Here is a 20,829-nt window from a genome sequence, read left to right on the forward strand (position 1 = left end):
CCTTTCTAGAAACTGAGGCTCAGTGTGCTGGGATTCCTGAGTTCAGTCCTGTCCTTTGTGGCATGCTCTGGGTGTCTGGAAAATGAGGAAAGGATTCCATTAGGGAAAAGAAATATATTGTTGTCTTATCTATGCTTTAGAGTCCTAAACTAAGAAGCTACTGCAGAGATGAAGGCAGTTAGCTCTTTATGAACGGAGACTACATTTCACAAAAGGGAATCGAATCTAGCAGAAGGAATACTGGACAATGAGTCAGAAAACCAGGATGAGGCTCAGCCAACTTCTAGCAAGTGGCTTAACTTCAGTGAGTCTCAGTTTCCCCATCTGTAAAATGAAAATAATGTCCCTTTCCCTGACAAGAAAAGTCCCTCATGGTGTTATTGTTCAGAAAAAAATTTAAGTGAAATGCTTTGAAAACTATAAAGTTCCAGAAACTCTTGTTATAAGCTCCTTGTGGGCAGGGACTGTGCTATTTTTGTCTTGTAACCCCAGTGTCTACCACAGTATCTGGCACATAGTAGAAGAGAGTTACTGGCTGACTGATTGATCATTTGTGCATGAGAATTGGCCTCCATATTGGGGAGAGATCTGGACTTGCAATCAGGCAGACATAATTCAAGTCTGCCTCTGACACTACTAACTATTTGACTGTGCGTGAGTCAGTTAAAATCTGGGCCTCAGTCGACAAGATTATAAGTTATTGAAGTTACTGGTCTGTGTTGGTGGAGGGAGTTTTTATGCCTAGAGTTTCCACCACCAAGATGTTTGTTGTTATTGTTGAGTCATTTCAGTCGTGTCTGACTTTGTGACCCCATTTGGTATTTTCTTGGCAGAAATACTGGAGTGGTTTGCCATTTCCTTCTCCAGCTCATTTTAGATGAGGAAACTGAGACAAACAGGATTAAGTGCCTTTCCCAGGGTCACACAGTTAGGGAGATCTGAGGCAAGATTTGAACCCAGGTCTTTCTAACTCCAAGTTCAATACTTTATCAACACCATACATAGTAGGTGTTCAATAAATGTTTGTTGAATTGATTCTTCTTTGTTAATTGGGTTATTCTTATAGTACAATCCAATTTTTCTATAATCCCAAATAGCCAAAAATCTCAAATAAATTACATTTTTCTGCACTCTAGTTTTTTGAGAGAGAAAAAAAGTGAATAAATTAACATTAGAGATTTAATTGAAAATCAATTTCCAAGGGTCACAGGGTGAGTACAGATTTGCCCTAATCTGAGAGGCAAGATGATGAAGTGAAAAGCATGCTGGCTTACAATCAGAGGGGTAGGACAGGAAACCCACCACGCATACTTACCTGGCTATGTGAGGTTGGACAAGTCTCTGAGCCATCCTGAGCCACAGTTCCGCATCTGTAAAATAATTTAGACTAGATGGGACTTAGAGTCACAAATACTTGGGTTCAAAGCACACCTTACTTACTAGCTATGTAACCTTGGGCTTTTCTGTGCCTCAGTTTCCTCCTCTGTAAATTGAAAAGAAATGGCCTCTATTGTCCCTTTCAGAATTAAATCTATTATCCTATAATCCCATAACCAACAAGGCAGACAAAGCATTGGATTTAGAGTCAGGAATACCTGGATTCAAATCCTCCCTCAGATGCTAAGTACAGGATGTTAGGCAAATCAATCTCCCTTAGCCTCAGTTTCCACATCTATAAAATGGGGATAATAATTTACCCTACCAATGTGTTGTGAGAATCAAGTCAGATATATGTAAAGAGCAATGGAAATGTTAGTGATGATGATGATGATGATGATGATGATGATTAAGGTCCATTCCAGCTTGAAAATCTTTGATCCTGTAGTAGTATGGTATATAGTATGTCAGTGGTATGGCACCATGATTAACTGGTGTTGAGAATGAGAACCCTTGAAGGAATGCCCAGTCAGGTGTGGGTTAAGTGTGTTTTATTTTATTTGAGATCCTTGAAAGTTGATTATCTCTGTTCCACGTCTCCCAATCCAGTGTAACTTGTTGTGGTTAACAAACCTTCCAAGTTAACAAAACATCGCATTTCTTGACCATTCTGGAGATCCACAAGCAACTATTTTCATCTCCCTGAGCCTCAGTTTCTTCATCTATAAAACAAGGATAAGAATATTTATTGTGCTCCCTGACTTACAGGGTCTTTGTGATGAGGAGTGCTTTATAACCCTTAAGGAACTATACAAATGTGAGCAATCATTATTATTGCTATATTTATGCTTATTTTTATTCGTTGTAGTTAAGTTCCAGGCTTTATTTTGATGGAGGTGAAATTCAGTATACTTTAACCAGTTGGATGCAAGAAAAGACCTGAGTTATCTAGGGACAGCGAGTCAATCTCCAGATAACCGGCTTCCGAGATGCATAGCTTTTGGTAGCCTGTATTCCCTCTGTTCCCACTATAAAATTGAACTATGTATTATCTTTCAAGAACACCTTAGTATTTGGGGAAATCCTTTGAGCCTAACCCTGGAGTCCACCAGGGATCATTCTGCCCATTTGATGTGAGTCTGTCTCAAGGGACTGCTAGCAGACCAAGGTAAGGAGATGGCGGGAAGAGATCGTTGAAATCCGGGCCCACTTACAGCTGCACCCTTTGATGCCATCTCACCGAGCTCCTCCTCCCAGTCAACAAATCCTACTGCTTCTCTGCAGTGTTGAAGAGAGATCCCTTTAAGGCATTTGTAGTGACAAGGTTATTTCTTTTAGTACTCAAGGATTTAATAGACACTATCAAAGGAAAGGGATATTAGAAGGTTGTTTTGCAGCTGGTGAAGGAGAATTCATCGGTTTTCAGGCTACCCCATAACTTACATGCAAGGAGAACAGTGACAGCAGTCACCACTGACAGCGAGCGAGAGGGTGAGCCGATGAATGGACGTTGTGTGGGGCCACCTTTCCCAAGAGCTGCTTCTGCTGTGTGCATGAGAAAAGCTCTGGGCATTTTTCACTGAATTCAAGGACCCTAGCTGGCAAACAACCTGGGCAGTTGGTAATCGGCAAATGGGAGAAGGTATAAAATATAGAATTAGGCCTTTCCTCTGCAGTGAAAGTGGTTGTAAGTTTCACATCAGCACATCTGTATCTTTGAGAATTCTGATGCAAAAAAAAAAAAAAGGAAAGGAGGAAGGAAGGAAGCAAATAAAGAAAGGGAAAAAGGGAGACCATTTTCCCACTCAGCCCATGTAGTAATGGGTACCCAAGCAGTTTTGATTTTCTCCATTTGGAGGAACTGAGGCAGGCTTCCTCACAGAATGACTTAGCTAGATGTCAATAGTAGTTAGTTCTTTTCCTTTGCCTCACTGCTGACTTTTACTGACTCCCAGAGAGTCTGTCTGAAGTATAATTATAACTCTGCTGATCAGGGCCATATGAAGGTATTCTGGCTCCCGGGGAAATTTTAATGGGGGGGGGATGGGAGTCTCCCCAGCCCTATCCTTCCCTGGGGCAAAGGAGAGAAAAAAATCTCAGGACAGAAGCGTAACTTTGATTGATATCCAAGGATGGCAGCCTTGTGGAAGAGACCACAAAGTATTGGGAACACAGTCCAACAAACCACCCTATATACCCAGATGTCAGCAGCCTTGGGCAAACCCCCAGTCACCCAGCCCTAGTTATACCTCTGCCTCCAGTGTAAACCAAACTGTTTATTTGACAGCCCAAATCACATTTACATTTTAAACACAGAATAGCTCTTTCATTCTTGGTTAGAATCAGCATCTTGGGATGAACCAATACAAGCAAGACTGAAGATGTGTTTGCGGTGGAAAGGAGTTGGGATCTGGAAGAGGCAGTCCTAGATTAAATTCTCAGCTCCTCCACTTACTGCCTGTGTGGCCCTCACTCAGCGAGTCATTTTAAATGAGATAAAGCACTTGCAAAACTGAACGTGCTATATAAAAGTGACCCATCAATACTATTTCTTCTCCTGGGGCCTCAGTTTCCTTATCTGTAAAATAAAAGTGTTAGGCCGAGTGACCTCCAGGATGCCTTCCAGCTCTATGTTTTGTGCCCTATGACATTCCTATGACATTTACTGAGATCTTGTTTTATTCAAAACCTCCACTTATCTACTCTGGTCCCCTCTAATGTTTGCTTAGGATTTACAAAGTACCTGCCTTGAATAAGAGTTTTCATTTATACAGAATGTAGAAAACTAATGTTCCTAGTTTTTGATCGGTAATGTACTGTGGTAGGACACATTTTCAAATGATGGCGACCAGTGGAAAACCCAATTGAAGCTGATGGAGAAACCCAAAGATCCCTTCTACTATTTGAAACTAAAACATCATGCTCCAGGGGCAAGAACACTGACTCTGGAGTAGGAGGACCTGCGTTCGAATCCTATTTCTGATACTTGCCACCCGGGTGACTTTGGACAAGTCACTCAACCTCCCTGGGCTTCAGTTTCTCTATCTGTAAAATGACATCACTTGACCAGGTGGCCTCTCAGATTCTAGACTGATGATCTAGCCTTTATACCTCTTTCTTATCCAAAAGCAGCTGTTTTTCCTCTCTTCTCCCACTGCATGTCTTTCTCTTGTTTTAAAGTAATTTTGTTTTGTTTTTTAGGCTCAAACTGCTTCCATGTTCTCACCTCCTTTGCCTTTTGACTTTTGTTCTTTTCTCATCCCTTCTTGTCTGGCCCATCTCCCTCCTCCCTCTCTTTTTTTACAACCAAAATGTCTTGTTCCCTCATCCCCACACTGCCCAGTAGAATGTTGATTCCTTAAAAGCAAATATTTCCTAGTGCAGAGCCTGGCATATAGCTTGTTGAATGAAAGAATAAATGAATTAATGAATGGAATAAATAAATTCACAGCCTGTTTGCTGTCTGACAAGAACTCTACTCCCTATTCTTTCTTGAATGCCAATGAGGTGTCCTCTTACCTTTCCTCCACCATGGAGGATTTGATGACATTTGCAAGTTTTTAAATGAATTCAATTCCACAAATGTTTATTAAGCACCTACTATGTGCTAGTCACTAATAGTACAAAGATAAAACAATACCTAACATCAAAGGCTTACAATTTGTTGGGACGACACAGCATGTACAAAAAAGAAATTAAAAAGTTTTGTGCATAATACGTATATATTATATGCTCATATGGACACATATGTCTATATATATGAATTTTGTTCAGTCCACGCCTGTGATTTCATCCGTGTGAAGAACTCCCAATATGGAAACTCCCTCCACCAAGACAAACTGGCTCTTTCTCTATAATTTGTCACCTGAGAGGGTTGCCTGGGGCACTAAGGTGAAGTGACTTATTCCTGATCATACACCTTCTCTGGTAGATTGTAGGAAAGCAGAAAGGCTATTTGGGTTCTGGACCAGGTTACCTGTGTGACCTTAGGCACACACAACCTCTCTGGACCTCAGCTGCCTCACTGGTACAGTGAAGGGATTGGGCTAGATGGCAGCTGAGGTCCCTTCTGGCTCCCGATCTGTGATCCCATGCTCCTGTGTGTCCGAGGCAGGACTGAACCCAAGTGGTCCTGACACCAACCCCAACCTTTCATCCTATGTGCCGCATTGCCTCTCATGTGCAAAAAACTCAAAGCAATTGAGAGACAAAGAGAGCTTTTGTGTAGGAAGTGGCATTTGAGCTTTCTCTTGAAGGAAACCAGGCCTTCTTGAGAGGCAGAGGTGAGGAGGGGAAGCATCCCAAACATGGAGGATGGTCCATGTAGAAAGGCAGGAGATGGATTGCTGTCTGCAGGAAATAGCTCCCAAGCCAACTTGAATGGAACAAAAAGTGTATGTGAAGGGGAATAAAATGAATTAAGGCTGGAAAAAGCAAGTGGGAGCTAGAACGTGGAGGGCCTTAGGTCTTAAGTGTAGATGGGCATAGGATAAAGGTTGGCTGGTGTGTATGGAATGGAGCCTTACAAAATGGCACCCGGCTAATCTGAAACAGGCATAGCTTAAAGTGAATGTGTCTTATATCTTTAATCTCTGATTAGAAATCCTTATGGCCAGGTTATTCACCTGTCATCTTCACTGCACCCAACTCTCTGTGCCAGAGCAGGGGTGGAGGGCAGTGGAGGAGGTGGCAGGCAGTGATGTTGTAACCAGCCTGCCCAAGATGGTCCCAGATTTGAGAGCCTGTGTGATCTCACTTAATTTAATTCACTAGACGTACCATCTTTCCTCCACGGATCTCAAGGTGATTTATAACCATTATTTGGTAGCAAACATGTCAAACTCCATTTTTATAGATGGGAAAATTGAGGTACAGAATGGTTAATAGGCTTTGGAAGGTTGCCCAGTAAGTCTATAGTAGCAATGACCAGACTTACCCTCCCTTCCAGTGGTCTGTGTGATTGCTGCATACTGAGAGTGAAGATTTTACCTTTCCCCCTTTATTTAGAAATCCAGACAAGACCCTGCAGGGCTAGGGAAGTGTAGGTTTTGAGGTGTGTGTCAAAACACATCTTGGCTTTGGGTTATTTAACCAATAAAGAATGAGTTACCGCTCATGATGTTTCCCTTCAGCATGGCAGGGAACCGTAATGCAGATGAGCGCATTAATCTCCTTAACTATTCAGAAGTGAAAGATCATGGACAATAACTTAGTATTTATTGCTCCTCTAACATGCCTTTTCCATAAGATTCATCATTAAAATTAAAATATGGACACTTTAACCACCAGTTTAAAAGAGTCAAAGACGTTGCCGTTCAGTGGGAAGCCATTTTTTACAGACGCCTCAACAAACTGATTGTCAGGAGCACGCCTTCGCGGTTTGGGTTTGTTTTAGAGGGGAGCCATAAAGTGTTGGGGTTCTGTTTTGTCTGGACCTGTAGTTTCATTAGAGTGGGGAAACTCCCAACGAGGAAGCTCCTTCCATGGAATCAGCTTGCAAACTCCTTTGTAACTGAAAGGCTTAGAGTTACCAAAGGCTCCAGAGGTTGAATGGCCTGACATCTTAATTCAGTTGAACAAGCTGAGTGCTGAAGATTTAAAGAAAAAAATGAACTACTCTGCCCTCAAAGAGCTTTCATTTAGTCCCACGCTTAGCATGTGTCATCACATTAAGTCTTCCTGACCCCAAGGCCTGTGCCAGACTGTCCATATCCTATCTGAGAGCTGAAGACAAAGTGGCAAAGAGGCTGGACCTCTCCAGAGGGAGCCTCAAGAAAGGGCTCAAACAGAAATCCTGGCCATCAAATGCAACTGGTTCCTCGCTTCTTATCTTACTGCATAAATAAATCATCCATTTTCTCTTTCAGGATAAAGCATATACATTCCTTTCATTTTCAATTCGAGGAACGAGACCATGGAGTTCCCATACTCTCTCACTTGACAGGAATAAAATCAGAGCTTGGTCATAGGTATTTTAATGACCAGGCATGACGAGCACGGCCTCAGTATGTGCAGTATCAGTTTTTATTAGCAGTAAGTATGACAGGCACTACCATGTGTTATTTTTAGATTGGGATGAAGTATGAGGATGGAGGGAGCAGAACGTGTCCATTTCCATGGGTATTAAGGAGTGACTCATAAGCAAAAAAGAGCACCAGAGGCAACTGTTTCCCACTGAGGGTGTGTGTCATGTCTTGAATAAATCTTTTATGGTTCTTAGGGTCTTATCTGAAAACTGCTGCCAACCTCCATTTATATAAGAGAAAGAAGTCAAGGAATTGCAGACTGTGGACAGAATATTTTGGGCTGCTCCACAAATTTCGGAGACTCCTCCTTGCCCTGAGAATAAAATGCAAACCTTTCCATTTGGTAAAGTCTGGCTCCAACCTACCTCTTCAGACTAATTTCACATCCACCTTGTGTTCCTTGACCTATTGCTGTTCCCTATTTATCAGATTTCATCTCCTGCCTTTGTGCCTTGCCTCGAATTCACTTTCACTTCCTCCAGGCTTCCTAGAATCCCTCTCTTCAGATCTTAGCTCCTGAACCCTCTCCTTTCCCCATCACTTTCCCCACCCACTCTCCAAAATACTTCATACTACCTTTGAATATATTTTGGATTTAATTCTCTGTCTAGGAGGTTCTCCATGCAATAGAATGGAAACTCCTTGAGGGCAGCCATTCAATAGCATTTATTAAGTGTTTACTATATGCACGCACTATGTGCTTTCTTATTGTCTTTGAACCACCAGGTCCCGGGATAGGACTGTGCCTAGCATATAGTAGGGGGCTTAATAAGTTTTTATTTAATTGAAAGAATGTGGGACTTAGAGGCAGGAAGGCCTGGATTTGAATCCCACGTCAATCAATCAGCCAATAAGCATTTATTAAGTGCCTACTATGTACATGCCAGACCCATTACAAGGTGCTAGAAATACAAAGACACAAACATAACAGCCCTTACCCACAGGAAGCTTCCATTCTCTTGGAGGAAACAATGTGTGCTCATTTAAGGATGTGCAAAATAAATACAGAGTAATTTGGGCGAGGCACTAGCAGCGAGGGGAGGGGAATCAGGAAAAGTCTCATCTAAGAGGTGCCATTTGATCTGAATTTTGAGGGAAACTGCAACTGTAAAGGGTTGGAGATGAGATGGAATGTCATGTGTAAGGAGTAGCTGTAAGTAACAAGGTCAGTTTGGCTGGACTTTGGCCATGCATATGAAGGGGGCTCATGTATAAGAAGCCTGGAAAGACTGATTAGAGCCAAGTCATCAAGGGCTTTGACTTACTAACTGCTTCACCTTGGGTAAGTCACTGACCTTCTCTAGGCCTCGGTTTCCTCATCTGTAAAATGGGTTAATAATACATGCAGTCTTTCACCTCCTCACTTTGTACTCTGCCAACTTCAAAGCACTGTATCCATGTTGATTATTATTATCGCTGAAAAGGTCATTGTTAGACAGAAGAACTTCCTGGATTTCTTGCCACAGGTCTTCGCCGGGCAGCTGAGATGAACAACAGAGCTGCCCATGGGCATATGCTGGCCACAGCAATCTGTATTTTGACATGCAGATTTGCACTTTCTGGGCTAGGCCTACTCTCTAATAATTCTGAATTCCTCAAGCAACCCAAAGCAAACCCACCTCCAACCCCTGCTGTCTTGCTGCTGTTAAAGCTACTTCGCTGCTTCAAAGAAAAAAACTATGCCTTGATTTTTCTAAATGAGTGTCAAGCAAGCTCTTGTCTTCCATCAGGATTTGCTAAGAATGCTAATGCTGTATGATCCACAGGGGACAAAGTTAAAATGTCCCCTCCTATCTATAAATGCTGTATCTCCTGCACTGAAGGAACAGCCAGGCAGATCTGGGTTTGAGACATACTAACTGTGTGACCTTGGATAAGTCTCTTCATTTTTCAGGCCCCAGGTAATTCTCTAAGGCTATAAGTATCAAAACAGGTGCCAAGCAGCCTTGGGTGAGAGAGTTTCCTCTTTAAACATTCCCTGAACCAAAGAAATCCCGGGCCTATGAATTTTTTTTAAATAGAGTCATAGAACCTCAGAGTTAGAAGGGACCTCTGAAGTGATTTAGAACAACCTTTACTTGAATAAGAATCTGCTACACATTATCCCTGAAGAGTGGCCTTCATCTAGCCTTTTGTGGAGGACATCCAGTAAAGGCAAACCCACCATATCCCAAGGCAGTCCATTCAACTTTGGGATCTTTCATGGTTAGGAAGTTTGTAATTGACCTCCAACTTAAATCTCCACCTTCATTCTGTCCCCCGGTACCAGACAAAGTGGGTCTAACCCCTCTCCCAAGGGACATCCCTTCGAATACTTCAAGAGAGTCTTCTTATCTCCAAACTAACATTTCCTCAAGTGAGAACTATGCACACACTTAAGACCCATCATAGCACTGGCTGCCCTCTTCTAGACGCATGCCAACTTAGCAACGTCCTTACTGAAATTCAGCACCTCAGACTGAGCTCAGTGCTCTAGACGCAACCTGACCAGGTCAGAGTGTAGCAGGACTCACATCCCCCTGGTCCTGGGTGTTCTATCTGTCTTGCTGAATACTAAGCTTCCATTAGTTGTTTTGGCTTCCATATTATACTGTTCACACATTCAGAGTTTGTGAGCCACTAAAACCTTTAGACTTTTTTCAAATTGTTTATTTAGCCAAACTCTCCCTCTTGAACTTGTGAAGAATGATGCCTATAACAATAACAATAATAATAATAAATACAGTAATAGTAGGCATTTTGCTAATAAAAATAAATATTTGAAACTTTTACAAAGTTTTTTACATACATTATCTCATCTGAGCTTTATACCAATCCTGTGAGGTAGGAAATATTATTTCCTTTTACAGCAGAGGACACTGAGGCTGAGCACAGTTTAAGTGATATGCCATTGGTAACATAGCCAATGAGTGCCACAAGCAGAATCTAACTCAGAGCTATCCAAACCCCAACTCTGGTAATATCCATAATACCTTACTGTCCATTAATATTTCAATATTCACACAAGCTTGATTAGGACTTCAGTTCAATATCAATGCATGACTTACATGGTTGCTTGCCATGTTGAAAGAGCCTTAAAGATTAACCATTGGCCAATGCTTATGTGAGCCTGCTGGGCAGGATAAACTAATGCTTGTGTTTCCCATCTCTTTTCTGTTACCTTGCATGATCATTTCTTTTCCCTTTTCCAAAGTCTTTTAAAATTATGGTGATGATAGCTAGCATTTCTGTAACTTTTTAAGATTCACAAAGCACTTTACATGTTATCTCTTTGATCTTTACAATAGCCCTGAAAGATAGGTTGCATTATCTCCATTTTTCAGATGAGAAAACTGAGGCTTGTGATGAATTAAATGGCTTGCCCAAGATCTCAAGGCTCATAACTGTTCGAAGCAAGATTAGAACTCAGGTCTTGCTGATTCCAAATCTAACCCTCTATACAACCTGTTCAACATTTGCTTAGAACATGCCCCAGTGCCAAGGGTGACTCAAACTTTCTCATCGAATTCTAGCTTGATTCTATTCCCTTTTCTTTCCAAACTGGGTAGGCATCTTAAGTAGAGGATACCAAATTCCCTTCTGTATAGGTCTGAATTTTAGGCTGCCATTACAAGTGTCATTTCTCATGTTACTCACAAGTTGTGATAGGCTGTCACCCTTCAAGGTGACAGTGTTCATGACAGCAGTTAGAGAAGATGAAAGGGAGCTCACTGGCCATGATAAGGAATGAGATTTCATTTGGGCTCTGCGTTTCATCACAGAAACTACTTCTGGTTTAAAATGGTGTATGAATCAACCCCTAAGAGCTCCACAGAAGGAAAGTTGATGCTGGTGAGTTCTTGACTCCCCAGTAACTAATATTTCATCTGTCATGAAATCTCGCAGTCTCCAGTTATAAGATACAACTCAGAACCCATGCTATGCCTGGGTCTCTTGCATATATAAAGGTTGTGATGCTTATATAGAATATAGGCAATATACTCTAATTGAAAGGTGACCAGACTAAAGATTAGGACACCTGGGTTCTAGTCCAAGCCATGGTATAAATAAGCTTTTTGGTCCTGTGTATATCATTTAACCATAGTTTTTTTACAAGGAGGCAGTATAGTACAGTGGGTAGAATCTGAATTTGGAGTCAGAGGACCTGGATTCAAATCCTCCCTAGTTCTTATGTGACCTTGGACATGTCACTTCTCTTTATAGCTCTGAAATTCCATCATTCTGGGGTGTAAGCGATCTAGCCTTAAACATTTCTAACGATGAGGGCCACCACTGGGGGGTGGACAGAGCACTCACCGCCGGAGGTGTTACATCCTCTAACTTGGTAGATAGCTGACAGCCAATTCAATCCCTTCCCTGAGCCTCAGTTTCCTCATCCCAATCTGAAAGTAATCAGAAGAATGACCTAGATGAACTGTAACATCCCTTCTAGCTTTAAAGCTATTTTCATGCCTACCTAGAATCTTGGACTCTTTGATGCTGAAGGAATACTCAGAGTGTACCTAATTCGAACTCTCTCTCGGGGTAGGAAACCTTTATTCAAATACACTACTAGACTTAGCTTCTGCTTGAACTTATCCAGTGATCAAGGAGGTCACTCATGTTTGAGGTAGCCTGTTCTATTTTGGGAATGCTCTAATTATTAGCACATTTTCCCTTTATTGAGCTAAAATCATCTCCTTCTAACTTTGAATGAATAGACCATACACTCACTGAGTGCAGGGATTATTTCATTCTTTTCCTTTGTATGCCTGCTGTGCAACACATAGTAGGCACTTAATAAATTCTTGTAGATTCTACCATTTGCCCTGGTGCCACCCTCTCTACCACACAAAACAAGTCTACTCTTTCACATGATCGTCTTTCAAAAGTTGGAAGATGTCTGCTGTAAACCCCACCCGAATCTCTTCCACAGGTCAGGCATTAACCACTTTTCTCAATAATTCCTCATATAACAAGGTCTCTAGTCTCTTGACTAGAGTTGCCTTCCTGCAGATACTATCAGGTTCATCAGTGTGGTACCCAGAACTGTGGACAATCTTCCAGTTCCCACAGGTGGTCACAGGAATAAACATTATATACTGCACATGAGACTATTTAGATAAACAGAGGCAGTGTGTCACAGTAGGTAGAGAGGTAGCCTCAGAGTAAGAAAGATCTGACTTCCAGTCCAGTCCTGTGACACTGACCAAGGCACAGGGTCTCAGCCCCAGACAACTCTCCATTAAAGAGAAGGTGTCTACCTGCATCTGTAGAGGGAGTTTCCTTTATGCCAATGAAATCACAGTCCCAGCCCTTATCTCAGGCATAACACAAATGAAAAATTGCGTGATTTTTATTCTAGTGGGTACATTTTGATTCTATTGGTGAAAGTAACTCTTTTCTAATTATTATAGTATACTATCATATCCCATTTTCAGAGAAAAACTACATAACGCCTCAGGGACTCTTGATGATACTTACAGTCTGAGATTATATATACTATATGGATATTCTCCAAAATGATAATCATGGTGATTAGCTAGGCTTTGCCAATGTGACCACTCTGTGACTCTCTTAATACCACGATAAGCCTACTTTGAATTTATGTAGTGAGAGTTTAGGTTGAAGCTCCTCCCCTTATGACTGGGCATACATACTTTGGCTCAGTGGGGAAGATGCCCATCTAATGACCAACAACATTTAGATCCCTGGTGGAAAGGTTTATTTTTTGACTTTTGATCTTCCTGCCTAGCTGATTGTAGCCATCCAGGTACCATAGTGATGTGGGAAAAACTCAGAGTCAGTGATCTTCAGGATCCAAATCCTAGTTTTGGCACCTGTGTGATGTTGGAAAATTCACTTAACCTCTTTCAACCTCAGTTTCCTCACCTGCAAAATGATAGGGTTAGACTAGATGACTTTAAGATGCCACCTGGCTCTAAATCAGTGATGGTGATGATGAAAATGTTGATCTACAGAGTGAGTATTCACTAAGGATCTCTTGGTGGTACATCTTCAGCAAATGTCAAAATTGGAAGAAGCCTCATCTAGTACAACAGACACCTGAATATGAATTCCCTTTACATGATACCCAACAAGTAGTTACCCAGCCTTTGCTTAACAATCTAAAGTGAGGAGAAAATGTCACCTAAGATATTCTATTTTTGGACAGCTCCAGTTACTTTCAGTAACTTCTGCCCATTGCCTCTAGTTCAGTTCTGTGTTTAGGGGTCAATAAGAATGAGTCTAATCCCTCTTCTACATGACATCCTTTCACAGTCTTAAAGACATCTATAACATCCCACCTAAGTCATTTTCTCTCCAGGCTAAAAGGCCTCACTTTCTTCAGTTGATCTTAATATGATCGGACCTTACATCCTGTCACCATTATGAATTGCCTTTTATGTATGCTCTCCGACTTGTCTAAAAGGTGACACCTGAACACAAGAGTCCAATTGTGGTGTGACCAGGACTATTGGAGGCACTGAATAGAGTGCATGACCTGGAGTCAGGAAGACCTAAGTTCCAATCCTGCCTCATATATTTATTAGCAGTGTGACCCTAGGTAATTCACTTAACCTCTTTCTGCTTCAGTTTCCTCATCTATAAAAGGGAGATTATATAGCACTTACCTTCCAGGGTTGTTGCAAAGATCCAATTAGATATAATTTGTGAGGCATTTTGCAAACTTTACAGCAGTATACAGATATATTATTATAATTACTATTGCCTCCATAGTCCTGAACTCTCTGCCTTTCTTAACTTGGACTAGGATTGAATTTGCTTTTTTGATCACTATATCTCATCATTAAATCATCATTAATTAACTGATTGATGTCATGCCAAAAAGGAGCCTTTGATTCTCCCACCTAGAGATAATGAAAATGGTGAAGGCAGGACAGCTGATTAAAAGTGTCTGACTTCAGATTAAAGAATAACATGATCAGATTTAGGTATCTTTTGCTTTTTTAAAAAGCATAATCTTTGTATGGAAGGGTCAGGAAGGTTTTAGAGAAAACTCTTTAAGCTGGGAGAGCTGGATGGACCTCTCAAGATCATCCAGTCCAATCTCCTCATTTTACTGATGAGAAAAGTAACACCTGGAGTGAAATGACTTGTCCTCACGGACAGAAGTGTGAGGATTGGAACCCAAATCTTCTGATCTGTTCTTAGAGATACACCAAGAGAGCAGAAACAGAAAAAAGAACTGTTTAGTCAAAATAAGGAGCATCGTTGGCATATTTTTGTTGTTGCTGATCAATCCTTTGAGTCATGCCTGACTCATCATGACCCCACTTGAGATTTTCTTGGCAAAGATGCTGGAGTAGGTTGCCATTTCCTTCAGCAGATCATTTTACAGATGAGGAAACTGAGGCAAATGGGGTTAAGTGACTTGCCCAGGGTCATACAGCTAGGAAGTGTCTGAGGCTGGAGTTGAACTGAAAATTTATCCTCCTGGTTCTCAGCCCAGTGCTCTATCCACTGTGCCACCTAGCTGCTCCTTGGTATATTTAGGTTCATAATAATAATGATAGCTCATACTTATTGAATTTATAGTTTTGCTTTCATTTTCTCATTGAATTTATAGTCTGCTTTCATTATCTCATTTGGTCTTCACTAAAACCCTGTGAGGGATGTACTGAGATATTACCTGTTTTGCAGATGCGGAAACGAAAGGGTATGTGATTTTCCCAAAGTCACGTAGGTACTAAAGGTCAGAGGGAAGATTTGAACCCAGATCATCTTGACTCCCAATCTAGCCCCCTATCTACCATCCCATGCTGCTTCAGAATACCTGGATCTAGGCCATGCCACTCCATACCTCTCTAAATGCTGGAAACAGGCAGCTAGATGATGCAGTGGATAAAATTCTAGACCTAGAAGCTAGAAGACCTGAGTTCAGATTTGACCTTGGACACTTTTTAGATGTATAATCCTAGATAACTCACTTAACCTCTGTTTGCCTTTATTTCCCCATCTGTAAAATGGGGAAATTAATAGCTCTTACCTCCCAGAGTTGCTGTCAATTATTATCAATGAGATAATAAAGGTAAAGCACTTAGCCCAGTGCATGGCACATAATAGCACTATATAAATGTTAGCTTTATTATGAACCCCATCTTTCAGATGAGGAAACAGAGGTCAAAGAGGTTAAAAGACTTCCCAATAATCACACAGCTAACAAGCACTGCAGATTGGATAAGGACCCAGATCTCTTCTGATCTCTTCCACTACAACATGCTGCCTCCTGCCTGTCTATGAGCCGTAATCATTTTCCTTTAATTGAAGATACAGGCAAAAAATTGCCAGAGCTACCAGTTGCCATTTTTGAAAATTCCAGAGTTCATGGCAGAGAGTGAAGGGTCCTGCCTACTAGTAAAAAAATTTCATTTTATTCCTATGATTTTTAAAAGGTCATAGCAATCATACATCACTAATCTTAACATGAGAAAACAGGTCTGTGTGGATTTGCAGCTGCCTGGAAGAGAAGAGAGTTCTGGCTATTAACCTGCGTGGCTTGGTAAAGAACTGGTTTTGTCACACTAATCTAATTACCTTCCATGACACCTTGATGGGCCTGGTAGATCAAGAAAAAGTGATTGATGCCATATATCTTGACCCTGTCCTGTTTGACATTGCCATTAATAATTATGAAACATGACCCACCTCTAGCAGGCTCTGCTTATCTTTTCTGGATCCTGTAGCATGGGGGAGGGGAGAAAGAGAGGAGAGAGATGGAAGGGCATGGAGACAAGTAGGGATAGGGGTATCTACCTATCAACACCAGTGATGAAGCATACCTGTTCAAGACTAATGGGAGAGAAGGGTAGAAAAGGAAGGATGGCCCGCAACAGCATTAGAGTTGGAGGGGAGAGCTTCTGAGGAAGGTCCCTTTCAACTTTCAATCTATAATCCTCTGATCCAGGTTCTAATGCTGATTCTCCCACTTGTTACCTGTGTGACCTCAAGGAAATCACTTAGCCTCTCGGAGCCTCAGTTTCCTCATCTGTAAAATGAAGGGATTTAGACTAGGTGACCTCTGAGATCTCTTGGTTCTTAGTCTCTGGTCCTGAGGGCTACAAATGGCCTAAGAGAGATGCAAGCTTCTGGAAAAGGAGAGAGGGCAATAGGGATGACCCAATGAGCCAGCCAGAGGGCACCCCTGACCAGTAGGGCAAGCTAGAAACCAGTATGTAAATGAAGACAGCCTGGCCTAGTATCCTGTATTGTCTGGCACATTTTGGCAGGCACTCCTCACATTTCAATCGTTAGAAAGGGTAGTCTGGGAGCATGCAGTAGCAACAGGTCAGTATCCAAGACAAGCTGCAGAAGCCAGGGCCAATAGAGAAAAGAGATGATGAGGAAAGATCTATTCAGCATCCTGCATGGGTCTTAGGAATGAAGAGGAATCCCTCATGTCAGGTCTGTTTGAGTCTAGTCTGAGATGCTAGACCAAACTAGCTACCCCCTGCACATTACAAAGAAAAGCTATTTTCTTTTCTGAAACAAAGAAATAAACAAAAAAAAAAACCTCACTATTTGAAATAGTGAATGGGTCTACAGGGAGCTGAGGCTTGGTAAGAATCTGATGGAACTGAGAACTACAACTCTTTGATTTTCAGCATTCTGTTGAGAGTTGGGAGGTGTCCAACAGAATTGGTACACAGGGCACCACCCCGATTATACACATCCCTCTACATCCACAGAACACCCAGGCTGCAAGAATGGTGGGGCAGGGGTATGAGGGAAGAGGGACAGGAGAGGCTTTACAGAGAGAAGGAGAGGTCTATGAAAAGCAAACAGCATTCTGATGTAATAGCAGTTGTGTTCTCTGTTATTTTATAATAGGGGTGATCCTCCCAGAGAAGTGGGAGTGAATTGTTAAATGTGAATTATTAATTGTGTGGAGATTGCCCTCAGTATCCTAAGAGTGGCAATTTACTGGCTTGGTATTCTAGTAACCACAAGTGATATTGACATTGACAGGCTTTAAAGTTTGCAAAGTTTTTTTTTTTACTTAAATTATCTCATTTGAGCCTTACAACACTCTGAGAGGTAGGTTTTTTGGTATTCTTTTCCCCATTTTACAGGTGAGAAAACTGTAGTTCAGAGGAGAAAGTGACTTGCCTATGGTAAAGGGATAGGGTGAGACCTAGGCCAGTGGGTTCATTTGTACAGGGAATTCCTGGATAAAAGCATTCCTTCTACTAATGAAGGTTGGTACCTTCTCTGTCACTTATAGTCAAGAAGATAGTACATGTCAGAGGGGGGATTTAAACTTGGGTCTTACCCTCACAAAGCCCAAGCTTCACCACACCAGGCTGAAAGAATTAAAAATTTCAGAGTTGGAAGAGATCTTAGCACCCATTTATCCCGATCACTCAAAAGATTCCCCTTCATGACACACCAAAACAAGTGGTCTTCAAGCCTCTGCTCAAAGACCTCCCATGAGGTCTTCTGCCAGCACCTTCCTCACCCCCTTCAAGGCAGCCCATTCAGCATCTGGACAGCTCTAATTAAGAGGAAGTTCTGGACATCAGGTCTAAATCTGTCTCTTGGCCATTTCTGGCCATTGCTCCTGATTTTCCCCTCTGGGTCCAAACCGGACAAGTCAAATCCATCTTCCCCAGGATAGCTTTTCAGATACTCGAGGAGAGTCACCATGTCCCTCTTGAGTTTTCTCCATGAACAGCCCCAGTTTTTTCAACCTATCCTCTCGCGGCATGATCCCCAGGCCCTTCCCCCACCTAGGTGTCCTCCAGCTCAGTGCTCTCCTGCTTACCAATGACCTTCCTAAAATGTCCTTTTCTCTCTCTCTCTCTCTCTCTCTGTATTCCTCATAACTGAACATAATGCCTTTCCTATATGTAATACGTACTCATATGTACTCCAGTAGGTTCATGGGTTTGATTGTATAGATGATGGGGCAGACTTTCTTGGTTTTCATTTGTCCCTCTTCCCATCATGAGTTATGTTTCCCTCTGCTTTTATTCAGTTCCCGAAATGATCCCGGGCTTCACGAGGCTCACATTTTTAAATTCCCTGCTTGGCTGATTAACCAAGGGCATATTAAAGCCAACAGGGGTGATATGGGTTCTTTCTGTACCCTGCCAACCTCTGGTTCTCAGAATTAAGGGAGGGAAGTGAAAGGAAGGGGTGGAGAAGGAGCAGCCCTGGTGGGAACAGGAGGAGCAGGGGAGGGGAAGCTCACTAGTTTAAGGACAAAGATTGTTTACTCTCAAATTTTTCCAGAGTCAGCAAAAGCCAGAGCAATTGGGACTATGAAAATGCATTTGCATTTATAGTACAAATATGAAAAATGAATCCTCCCATGAGCATGTCCTTAAAGAGATTATAAATCCACTCCTTTGACTGGAGGTAGGGGGTGGGGGTCAGTATTTTGATTGGTATATGAGGTTGTGTGTTGGACTAGAAAGTTAAAGAAGGCAGAAGACTTGGGATGGGAGGGGGAGGGGAGGTTTTACAATGGGGGAACAATTTTCTAATGGGATGATAGAAATTGCTCCTACCTTGATAACTCTGTCCACTTTCCCCTGGTCTATAAAGTTTGGCTCAGGGCGGGTTAATAATGAGATGTCTTTGTGTATAGTTCAAGTGAAGGCCACCAGCTATGACTTCACTTTGGCTGGGGTTTCCCTGCAATCCATTTAGCAAATTAAAGAGATTACTCTGATTGGGGCCATTATCTCCTATTCTCTAGCGCTTGAACCACTTAACCTGTGCTTAATTGAAAGAGATAGAGAGGGTACAGTAACAAATACAATCAGATGAAGGGGGCAATAAGATCTGGAAGCCAAACAAATGATCAGTACTGGGCTAACAATAGCAGATTAGAGGTGAGATCGATTAATTAGAAGCTATTGTAGGCGTTGGGTGGCTGCCAAGATTTCTAATAGCCTGAGCCATCAGGCTTGTTCTCTTTAGGAGGATTTTAATGGCTGGGAGTTGAGGTGGTTATTTCAATAATTACTTACTTTAATAATTACTTCATTAGAATACTAAACTTATTACTTTTCAAAAGCTCAGAAGGGAAGATTTCCTCCCTGTTGCCTCCATCCCCTGCTAAGCACACCATTCACCTGTGACTAAGGGATCTCACTGAGTCCTTCGAAATCATTGCCTTCCAGGGAGAAGCCCCAGGTTGGGAAAGAAGGAACTGTGGTGGACCGAGCTACTTAAGGTCCAATGTCACAGTCTCTAGCTCCGGATAAGTCTTTGATCCGTTCCAAGTACTTGGGCACAACTGGTCAGTATGGAGACCACGGTACAGTGGAAAGAGAGTGGGATTTAAAATTAAAAGACCTGGGTTCAAACTCTGGTGCTGATACTTATCATTTTCGTGGCCTTGAGCATGTCACTTCCCCATTTCTGGGTCTCACTTTCCTCATCTGTAAAATAAGGGTGAGATGATCATAGGATGTAGATTTAGAGCTGAAGGGGGACCAATGAGAACGTCTAGACCAATCCCCTTATTTTTCAGAGAAGGGAACAGACCTAAGCAATCTATAGGCCTTTAAGTGCCAACTATCAACCAACCAACAAGCATTTATTAAGCACCTAGTCAGAAAGGTTATATTACTTGCCCAATGTTTCATAAGTAGTGAAGTGTCATAGGCAGACGTTGAACCTAGTTCCTTTGATTCCAAATCCTGGATTCAGGATCCTATAGAGAGGGCATTATAAATCCATCACCATTTCTGGAAAATAGCAATAACCCAAAGCCTGTGAGGCCGAAAATAAAGTGCTGTGAAATTTAAAGTTGAAAGACCTAGGTCCCAATCCCATCTCTAACACTTCCTGTGTAACCTTGAGCAAGTCACTTGCCTTCCCTGGATCTCAGTTTCCTCCCTGGTAAAATGTGAAGGCTAGACTGAATGATGCAGAAGGATGCCTTCCAGACCTACATCTATGATCTCTTGGAGGGTAAGAGTAGAGCGATATTTATAAAACAAAAACTCCATTCTCTCTAGAGCTAAATGTCCACTCCCAACCTAGCCCAATCCTCTTAGACCAAGTATTCTTACCTTTTTGACTCCTGGACCCCTTTGGCAGTCAGGTAAGGCCTATGGATTCCTCAGGATAATTTTTGTTTAGTACATAGTTGAGGAAATGCTGAGTTTCAGTGGGAAGTCAGTGAAAATAAAGAAACATTTTTCCCACCCAAGTTCATGGACTAAGCCCCATGTTAAGGACCCAATACTATGATTTCCAGGCTGATCAGCTATGTTCAAGTATAAAAATTAGCATCTGTAACCATAGAACAAAGGAAAACCAAGTGGTTTACCTAGGGCTAGATCCAAGGCCTGAGATCTTATTAGCTCATATTGGAAGGACCTTACATTAAAAACCCAAAAGTAACACACTTCCTGTGCTCTTCCGGTGCACCTGGGCACCCATGGATCAGACAGGTAATCATGGGAAT

Source organism: Vombatus ursinus, unplaced genomic scaffold, assembly GCF_900497805.2.
Source record: "Vombatus ursinus unplaced genomic scaffold, bare-nosed wombat genome assembly UNPS02014799.1, whole genome shotgun sequence".
NCBI lineage: Eukaryota > Metazoa > Chordata > Mammalia > Diprotodontia > Vombatidae > Vombatus > Vombatus ursinus.